Source organism: Triticum dicoccoides, chromosome 5A, assembly GCF_002162155.2.
Source record: "Triticum dicoccoides isolate Atlit2015 ecotype Zavitan chromosome 5A, WEW_v2.0, whole genome shotgun sequence".
Lineage (NCBI taxonomy): Eukaryota > Viridiplantae > Streptophyta > Magnoliopsida > Poales > Poaceae > Triticum > Triticum dicoccoides.
The window spans coordinates 45526866-45537723 of record NC_041388.1 but is presented as its reverse complement, the minus strand read 5'-3'; the positions used below and the strand labels follow the sequence as shown (position 1 = coordinate 45537723).

At 38.5% G+C, this 10858-nt stretch overlaps 1 pseudogene; it reads left to right on the top strand.

Moving 5' to 3' along the window:
• The first annotated feature begins 2790 nt into the window (after nt 1–2790).
• The window catches only part of LOC119299148, a 9987-nt pseudogene continuing 1919 nt past the window's right edge, over nt 2791–10858 (top strand).

The following is a 10858-nucleotide window of genomic DNA, read 5'->3' as shown; positions in this document are numbered from 1 at the left end:
TTTCTATTGCAAGATCATTTCTTTTCCTCTTAAGTATCTTGGGTTTCCCTTACATTTTACCAAACTTAAGAGGGAAGATCTCTAACCTATTGTAGACAAGGTCATTACAAATATTCCTTCTGTGAAATATAAAACACTGAACTATGATGGGAAGCTTGTGCTTCTCGGAATTAGTATTGCTACCATTCTAATGTATTTAATGTAAATTAATAAGTTCCCCTAATGAGCGACAAATGTTATCACTTCTAAGATGTCTCATTTCTTTGGGATAAATTTGGAGTTTCACATAAATACCACGTAGCTATTTGGGGACGTATCTCTCATCATAAGGATTTTGGTTGGATGGGGGTACCTAATTGGAGAGCCTTTAATTTTGCCTTCTTATCCTCTTGGCTAAGAGATACTTCCTTGGTGGTGATAAGAACTAGCAAGTCCTTGGTGGATAGAACCTCCTAAAATATTGACCAGTTTATGATTTGAGGTGTTTGTCATGGGGGAAATGAAACTACACAACACCTCATTTTTTATTTGCATGCTCTTTTGGTCTTGCATTTATGAGAGTTTTGAGTGTGATAGGCCTTAGTGAATGGGTGATATTTCAAATGTCTAGACTCCTTGGAAAACAAATGATGTTTGCAATATGTTTGGTGTTGCTTCCTTGTGGAGTATTTGGACCTTACGTATTGAGATATCTTCTCAAGGAAACATATGGTCAGATGGCAGGTATTTCTAGGAAGAATGAGCATGTGGCTTCATGATTGGGAGATCATGTGCGATAGTACACAACTGCCATGTTGGATCGTTAAAGAGATGAGCTCCTTAGAATCTCATGGGAAGGATCCTACCTTTGGTGGGAACTGATGAATAGTGACATATCTTCCTATGTGCCATAACCAACTGGTCTGAGGTCACTGAGTAATGCATTTGGTGACATAGTTTGCATGTTATCTATCCTGATGTCTCCAATTTCCCTTTCCTTGTGGCTTGTAAGAAATCCTATATGGTTTTCTTAAATTTTGGTGCAGCTACTTTCCTCTTTTTCCTGAGCATTGTATATGTTTTGATTGTGGCCTCCTTTTCAATAAAATGGGGTTGTGGGGAAACCCCTTCCATTCAGAGAAATGATTCTGCAAGGATAACACAGATCCTTCGCATCTTGTTCGGAATATGCCAACTAATAATATTAGTTCAACAAAGAATATTTCATTAGATCCACTCTAGAGAGAAGTTTAAAATGGTATGGCATATAACTCTTGCTTGGAAAATTAATGGTGGTTTATTAAAATGCATAGAGACTTATAAACCGGGATAAAGGGAGTACGGACTTTGTCTAATACTTGATTGATGAAGTACCAAACAAAGCAAAAAAATAGAATGACATTTGAAGCTGAAAGTTCAATTTACAGGATGGTGGCAAGGTCATTTGTGTTTCCTATCAACCTTAGAGGAATATATATTCTCAACTTGCACAAAACAAGTGTCAAATAGGTAGTCACATGGCTATTTATGGTAATTCAAGCAATTGAGATTTTTTGCGACAACTAAAATAATCATTTTATACCAAAAAAGGCCACAGACTTTAGTGTGTGATAAAGAAAACTTACCATTATTAAAAACAACAAATCAAATAATATGTTCCTTTTATTAACTCAAGGCAATCAATTTAACACAATCAAAAAAACTTCGAAGCATCCATGTATAGATGTACTATATCATTGACCCATGAAGCAATCGGCTTCAATCTCATGCAACTCGTGAAGCACATGATTGCTTCTTTCCATGAAATTAGTGGTAGTTGTCACACAACCAAAGCACCGGAAGGACGGAAGAATGCACAAGTGTAGGTTAGGTTGTTTTGAGGAGAGTCAAAATGGACAAACATATAGTGCATCGCGGAGTGAGAACACAAGGTGCAATTATGTGAACACAAACCAATATTTCATTTGTTGGAGAGGACACTTTTGAAGTGTATATGTGTGGATTGGGTAGCCCTTTCCATCAGTTTGGACTTTTAGTTGCGTTGGCTCGTGCATGAAATTTGTCATAATATCAGATCCTAAGGTCTTGAGTTCAAGTTCTGGCGTTCGCATTATATGTGTTAGCTCGTTGCCCCCGCCCCCATGTGTCCATGTATTGTCCTCTTGAGCCATACATCTGTGTCTATTCATGTGTTGACTTTTCGCGTCACACGTGAGAGGGGGTGTTGAAGTGTATATGCGGATTGCCTAGCCATTCCATAAGTTTAGAATTTTGGCTGTGTTGGCGAGTGCATGAAGCTTGTTAGACACAAACATTGTGGAGGTGTCAATTTGTCAACACCCTAATGGCCTACAAGATAACTTTGATGATGATTAAGACTCTACATAAATCAGATGAAACTTCCGCTGTCTGATAAAAGAGCAATGTTTTGTAATTCTGTATGCCAAATTCCTATGAAATTTGTGTAAAATTATTGCATTAAATAAAAATAACCCAAGTTACAATTTAACAGTTTGATGCACTTGAGACATAAGCCATAAAGCACACCCACTGAATAAAATTCATATTTTCGGTACAAAATAGAAATTACCTGTACAAAAATGCAAATCATTCACATTGAAGCACAAGAAAGTCCATAACCAAATCTTCACCGGTGGCCCCTTCCTATTGAAAATTCTTCTAGCCAGCATCCACCTTCACAACATGTTTAGCGCGTTGTATGGATCGTCTTTGATGGTGTGCTTCTAAAAGGTTGTCTGTGTAGTGCAAGATAGTGCCAAATTCAGTATCCTGGAGGTGAGTGATGCCGCCATGGTGCTCGGCACCCTCATCCTATTACCCTTAACCATTCATGATGGTTGGGAGGTTGGTGAAGTTAGGTGGTTGGATGTTCACGATGGTTTCATATGGGTTGATCTCATTCCATGAGAAGCAGACATTAGTGTTTGTCTGCATTAGGATAATGGTAAAAATCCTTAAGCATTAGCTCATTGCTATGGTGATTCAAAAATGATGTGGAAAAAAATAAATTGGGTTCAATCAAAAAATGTTAATTCATTATTCTCAATTACATTTGACTATAGTCGTTTCTTGAAGTAAATAATGTAGAGGAAACTACTACATTCAAATGCATTTCAGAATAGCCAATTGACAATTTTTTTATTGAACCAATTTATAGTTTAGTCTTCATTTCTGGATCTTCGTAGCACTGACATAATGCTTTGGGATTTCTACGATTATCTTAATGGAGAAAAACAATTGTGTCGGCTTCTCATGGAATGACATCAAACCTTATGGCAACATAGTAAACATCCAACCACTAGACTTCACCACCCTCCTAACCATCATGAACAATGAAGTGTACTAGAATGAAGCTTTAGAGCACCGTGGCAGCATTGCTCACTTCCAGGATATTGAATTTTCCACCCTCATGCAATTTATGAATACCTTGGGAAGTGTGTCATCAAACACAATCATTGTGGCACACTCAATATGCTGATGAAGGTGGATGCTAGTCTTAAGAATGGTTGACGGGCAAGTGACTCCAATGAAGCTTTAGAGCACCGTGGCAACATTGCTCACTTCCAGGATATTGAATTTTCCACCCTCATGCAATTTATGAATACCTTGGGAAGTGTGTCATCAAACACAATCATTGTGGCACACTCAATATGCTGGTGAAGGTGGATGCTGGTGTTAAGAATGGTTGATGGGCAAGGGACTCCAATGAAGCTTTAGTTATCGACTTTCTTGAGCTTGAATGTGAATGGTTGTGTTTCTATATGGATTATTTCTATGATGTACCAAAATGATGAATTTTACTTAGTTGGTGTCTTCTGTGGTTGTTTTCTCAAGTGAATCATTAAATTCTCAAATTTCAAACTTAAGTTGGTATTTAATGCAATAATTTACATCAAATTTATAGGAAGTTTACATGAAACATTGCTCTTTTTATAAAACTGGAACTTTCTATGATTGGTTAAAGTTCTAATACTCGAGAAAATTTTCCAAGCAAGCCATTATGGTGTTTCAGTTTCTTAAATCCAAAGGAATGCATGGCACATATTAAATCCAAAGTTATAATTATCAAAGGCAACAAAGCAAATAATATGTTCATTTTATTAACCCAGGGGCGATAAATTTCACACAATATAACTCAAAACACTTCAAGGCACCCACATATAGATGTAATATATCAATGACATAGATGAAGCAATTGGCTCTAATATCTTGCAGATCATGAAGCACACGATTGCTTCTTTCCATGAAATCGGTGGTAGTTGTCACATTATCAAAGCACCGAAAGGAAGGAAGAATGAAAAAATGTAGATTAGGTTGTTTTGATAACACTGTTGGAGTGTATATGTGGATTGCCTAGCCCTTTCTATCAGCTCAATCTTTGGGTTGTGTTGGCTAGTGCATGAAGGTTGTCATGGTATCAAACCTAAGGTCTTGAGTGAAGTCCTGGCTTTCGTGATTAATCCCAAAATTGTTGTTTCCCCTCTGTGTCACTGTATAGTCCTCTTGAGACTTACCTCTAATTCTATTCACGTGTTTACTTCCCATGTCACGCATGAGAGAGGGTGTTTTACTGTATATGTGGATTGCCTAGCCCTTTCCATCAGTTCAGAATTTTGGTTGCATTAGCGCTAGTGCATGAAGCTTTTCAGGCAAAAACATTGTGACGTGTTAACTATCGGCACCCATAAAAGAATAATGCTTTGTAGTGTTGTATGCCAACTTCCTATGAAGTTCATGCAAAATTATTTCATTAAAAATAACCCAAGTTGCAATCTGATAATTTACTGATGCACTTGAGACATATGTCACTTGAGAGATATGCCATAAAGCACACCCACTAAATAAAATTCATAGTTTTGGTACAAACTAGAAAGAACCCAGACAAAAACACAATCATTCACATTGAGGCACAAGAAAGTCCATCATCAAATCTTCAAAGGTGGCTCCTTCCTATCAACAATTCTTCTGACCAAAATCACCTTCAACAACATGTTTAGCGCGTGGTATCTAGGGACTGTCTTTGATGGCGTGCTTCCCAAAGTTGTCCATGATATGCAGGATATAGTGGAAAATTCATTATCCTGGAGGTGAGAGATGCCGCCATGATACTCCGCACCCTCATTTTAGTACCCTTCACCGTTCATGATGGTTAGGAGGTTTGTGAAGTTAGGTGGTTGGATGTTCACAATGGTTTCACAAGGGTTGATCTAATTCCGTGAGAAGCAAACACTAGTGCTCATCTATATTACAATATTCGTAAAAATGTCGTAGCAATAGCTCAGTGCTATGGAGATTCATAATGTCCAAAGTATAAATTGGGTTCAATAAAAATATATTAATTGGATGTTCTCAAATGCATTCGACTACAACTGTTTCTTGAAGTAAACAATGTAAAGGAAACAAGTGCATTCGAATGCAATTGAGAATAACCAACTGATAGTTTTTTATTGAACCCAATTTATATTTAAGATCTCATTTCTGAATCTCCATACCGACCTAATGTTTCAGGATTTAAATGGTTATCTTAATAAAGATAAGAATTGGTGTCGGCTTCGCATGGAATGAGATCAACCCTTATGACAGCATAGTAAACTTCCAATCACCAAACTTCACCACCCTCCTAACTATCATGAACAATGATGGGTACTGGAATGAGGCTACAGAGCACCGTGACAGCATCGCTCACCTCAAGGATACTGAATTTTCCACTCTCATGCACTTCGTGAACAACCTTGGGAAGCACATCTTCAAAGACAATTCATGCGGTGCACTCAACATGTTGTTGAAAGTGGATGCTAGTCATAAGAATGGTTGACGTGCAAGGAACACTAATGAAGCTTTGGTTATTGGATCTCTTAAGCTTGAATGTGAATGGTTGTGTTTCTGTATGGCTTATTTCTATGGTGTACCAAAATGATGAATTTTATTCAATGGGTGTCTTTTGTGGCTGATGTCTCAAGTGTGTCATTAAATTCTCGAATTTGTTACTTGATTTAGTATTTAATGCAATAATTTTACATCAAATTCATAGGAAGTACACATAAAAAATTTCCAAACTTTTCTATTGTTTGATAATGAAACTTCCTACGATTAGCTAGATTTTAAATCCTTGGGAAAATTTTCCTGGTAGTCCAGTCCATTAGGGTGTTTCGGCTGCTTAAATCCAAAGTAGACATTAATACATGGCACATCTTAAATCCAAAGTTATCATTATCAAAAGCAACAAAAGCAAATAATATGTTCATTTTATTAACTCATGGTCGATCAATTTAACACAATCTAACTAAAAACACTTCAAGGCACCCACCCATTGATGTACTATATCGATGACATAGATGAAGCAACCAAATCCAATCTCTTGCAGCTCGTGAAGCACACGATTGCTTCTTTCCATGAAATCAATGGTAGTTGTCACATAACCAAAGCACCAGAAGGATAGAAGACTGCACAAGTGTAGGTTATGTTGTTTTGAGGAGAGCCAAAATGGTCATATATATAGTTCATGATGGAGTGAGAACATGATGGAGAGCCAAAATGGTCAAATCATGTGAACACAAATCGATATTTCATTTAATGGAGAGTAGACACCGTTGGAGTGTATATGTGGATTGGGTAGCCCTTTTCATCACTTCAGACTTTTGGTTGCGTTTGCTAGTGCATGAAGCTTGTCATGGTTTTAGAAACTAAGATCTTGAGTTCAAGTCCTGGCTTCACAATTTATCCCAAAAAATGTTGCCCCCTTTGTCTACAAGTATAGGCCTCTTGAGTCATAGCTCTGAGTCTATTCACGTGTTGACTTCCATGTCACAAGTGAGACGAGGTGTTGAAATGTATGTCTGGATTGCCTAGCCCTTCCCCATACAAGCATTGTTAAGGTGTCAATCTGTCGACACCCTAATGGCCTACTAGGGAAATTTATGACGATTATTAAGACTCTACATAGATCATATGAAACTTCAATTCTCCGATAAAAGACCAAAGGTTTGCAATGTTGTATGCCAACTTCCTATGAAGTTCCTCTAAAATCCTTGAATTAACAATAACCCAAGTTTCAATTTGACAATTTACTGATGCACTTGAGATATAAGCCATATAGAACACCCACTAAACAAAATTCATAGTTTTGCTACAAAGTAGAAATAACCCAGACAAAAAAGCAATCATTCACATTCAAACACAAGAAAGTCCATAACCAAATCTTCATCAATGGCCCCTTCCTATCGACAATTCTTCTGACCAGCATCTGCCTTCAGCAACATGTTTAGCGCGTTGTAGGGATTGTCTTTGATAGTGTGCTTCCCAAGGTTGTCCACGAAATGCATGATATAGTGGCAAATTTAGTATCCTGGAGGTGAGAGATGCCGCCATGGTCCTCCGCACCCTCATTCTAGTACCATTCACCATTCATGATGTTTAGGAGATTGGGAAGTTAGGTGGTTGGATATTCACGATGTTCTCATGAGGGTTGATCTCATTCCATGAGAAGCATACACCAGTGCTTGTCTGCATTAAGATAATCGTAAAAATCATGAAGCATTAGCTCAATGCTATGGAGACTCAAAATGATCTATGGAATATAATTTCGCTTCCATAAAAAATGATTGCATTCGAATGCATTTGAGAATAGCCAACTGACAATTTTTTTATTGAACCCAAATTATATTCCAGTCTACATTTCTAAATCTCCATAGCACTGACCTGATGCTTCAGGATTTCTGTGATTATCTTAATGCATAAAAGCATTGGTGTTGGCTTCTCATGGAATGAGATCAACCCTTATGATAGCATAGTAAACATCCAACCATCGAACTTCATCACCCTCCTAGACATCATGAACAATGAAGGGTATTGGAATGAGGCTGCAGAGCACTGTGGCAGCATCACTCACCTCTAGGATACTGAATTTTCCACTCTCATGCACTTCATGAACAACCTTGGGAAGCATGTCATCAAAGACAATCCATGTGGTGCACTCAACATCTTGTTGAAGGCGGATGCTGGTTAGAATAATGGTCAATGGGCAAGGTGCACCAAGGAAGCTTGGTTATCAACTTTATTGTGCTTAAATGTGAATGGTTCTATCTCTGTATGGATTGTTTCTATGGTGTAGCAAAATGATGAATTTTATTTAGTGGGTGTCTTTTGTGGCGGTGTCTCGAGTGCATCATTAAATTCTCGAATTTGCAACTTGAGTTGGTATTTAATGCAATAATTTTACATGAAATTCATTGGAAGTTCACATAAAACATTGAAAACTGTGCTCTTTTGTCTACAATGGAGTTTCTATGATTAGCTAGAGTTTTAATCCTCGGGAAATTTCTCCTAATAGGCCATTAGGTTGCTTCAACTACTTAAATCCAAAGTAGACGTTAATGCATGGAGGGAAATTAAAGAAAATTAAAGAACGAAAACTATACTCATGTGGAAATTACGCTAAAGTAGACGTTAATCCATGGAGGTAAACACTCAAAATTACACTCCCTCCATCCCTATATATAGGGCGTGTATAGTTTTTGACACGGAAATTAAAGAACGCACGTGGAGGGAAAATTTCACAAGTTTTTGGCACGGAAATTAAAGAACGCACGTGGAGGATAAAGAAATCTTAAAATGTTTGAAAACATGTTTCAGTCCTAAGATATCCAACAACAACAACAAATCCTTTAGTCCCGAACAAGTTGGGGTATAGGATAGAGGTGAAACCCATAAGATCTCATGACCAACTCATGGCTCTGGCACATGGATAGTAAGCTTCCATGCACCCCTGTCCATAGCTAGTTCTTTGGTGATGCTCCAATCCTTCAGTTCTCTCTTATCGGACTCCTCCCATGTCAAATTTGGTCTACCCCGACCTCTCTTGACATTCTCCGCATGCTTTAGCCGTCCGCTATGCACTGGAGCTCCTAGAGGCCTGCGCTGAATATGCCCAAACTATCTCAGACGATGTTGGACAAGCTTCTCTTCAAGTGGTGCTACCCCAACTCTATCTCGTATATCATCATTCCGGACTCTATCCTTCATCGTGTGGCCACACATCCATCTCAACATATGCATCTCCGCCACACCTAACTGTTGAACATGTCGCCTTTTAGTCAGCCAACACTCAGCGCCATACAACATTGCGGGTCGAATAGTCGTCCTGTAGAACTTGCCTTTTAGCTTTTGTGGCACTCTCTTGTCACAGAGAATGCCAGAAGCTTGGCGCCACTTCATCCATCCGTCTTGGATTCGATGGTTCACATCTTCATCAATACCCTCATCCTCCTGTAGCATTGACCCCAAATATCGAAAGGTGTCCTTCTGAGGTACCACCTGCCCATCAAGGCTAACCTCCTCCTCCTCACATCTAGTAGTACTGAAATCGCACATCATGTACTCGGTTTTAGTTCTACTAAGCCTAAACCCTTTCGATTCCAAGGTTTGTCTCCATAACTCTAACTTCCTATTTACCCCCGTTCGAGAATTGTCAACTAGCAACACATCATCCGCAAAGAGCATACACCATGGGATATCTCCATGTATATCCCTTGTGACCTCATCCATCACCAAGGCAAAAAGATAAGGGCTCAAAGTTGACCCCTGATGCAGTCCTATCTTAATCGGGAAGTCATCAGTGTCAACATCACTTGTTCGAACACTTGTCACAACATTATCATACATGTCCTTGATGAGGGTAATGTACTTTGCTGGGACTTTGTGTTTCTCCAAGGACCACCACATGACATTCCATGGTATCTTATCATTGAACTTCTCCAAGTCAATGAACACCATATGCAAGTCCTTCTTTTCCTCCTTGTATCTCTCCATAAGTTGTCGTACTAAGAAAATGACTTTCATGGTCGACCTCCCAGGCATGAAACCAAACTGAGTTTGGTCACACTTGTCATTCTGCTTAAGTGGTGCTCAATGACTCTCTCCCATAACTTCATTGTATGGCTCATCAGCTTAATTCCACGGTAATTAGTATAACTCTGAACATCCCCCCATGTTCTTGAAGATTGGTACTAATATACTCCTTCTCCATTCTTCTAGCATCTTGTTTGCCCTTGAAAAGCTTGATTAGCCATACTATCGCTATGTCCCTGAGGCCTTTCCACACCTCAATGGGGATACAATCAGGGCCCATCGCCTTGCCTCCTTTCATCATTTTTAAAGCGCATACTAGCCTATTAATATCCTAAGATATCCACCTCATAGAATATCTTTTTCTAACTTATCCATGTGTGCCTATTCATTGGTGTATTTTCCTCACTTTCTATCCAACTAGTGGCGGCGCAATCTATTTGTGTACATCGCAAGCACCAGATAACGGTGGTTCAAGATAGGGAGAGGATGATTGCAGCATCGCCAAAAGTAGAAAAGCACAGCTACACCTAGACCTAATTTATGTGATGGCTATATGGAAAGAATATAATAGAAGAGTATATATTTAGGCAAGCTTTTTTATGAAATAGCATATATGCACACGCACACACACACACACCCCACAACATTTCCATATATAGTGCATGACATTCCACTCTAACATTCTTGACATGTCCAAAAGAACTTCTAAATCCGAGCCAAAAGAGAAAAAAGTTATAGCTTTTCATCACCAAAAACTATAAAATAATAGCAAGACAATAAGAAAATCTCTAATTACAATAATTGCAAGAAAACACACTGAAATAGTGTATACTTCTTTTTTGACTATATAAGAAAATAATTGTCTGTAATTTAATCCTTCATTTCGTCCAGCACATACCTTGGTCGAGCTGATCTATCCTTACTTTTCGCTTCTGAAAGGAAGTTAAGTAAATAACATTTGCGCCCTTGTCAAATGTCGTAGAAACATACTAACATTTACCTATGCCCCCCC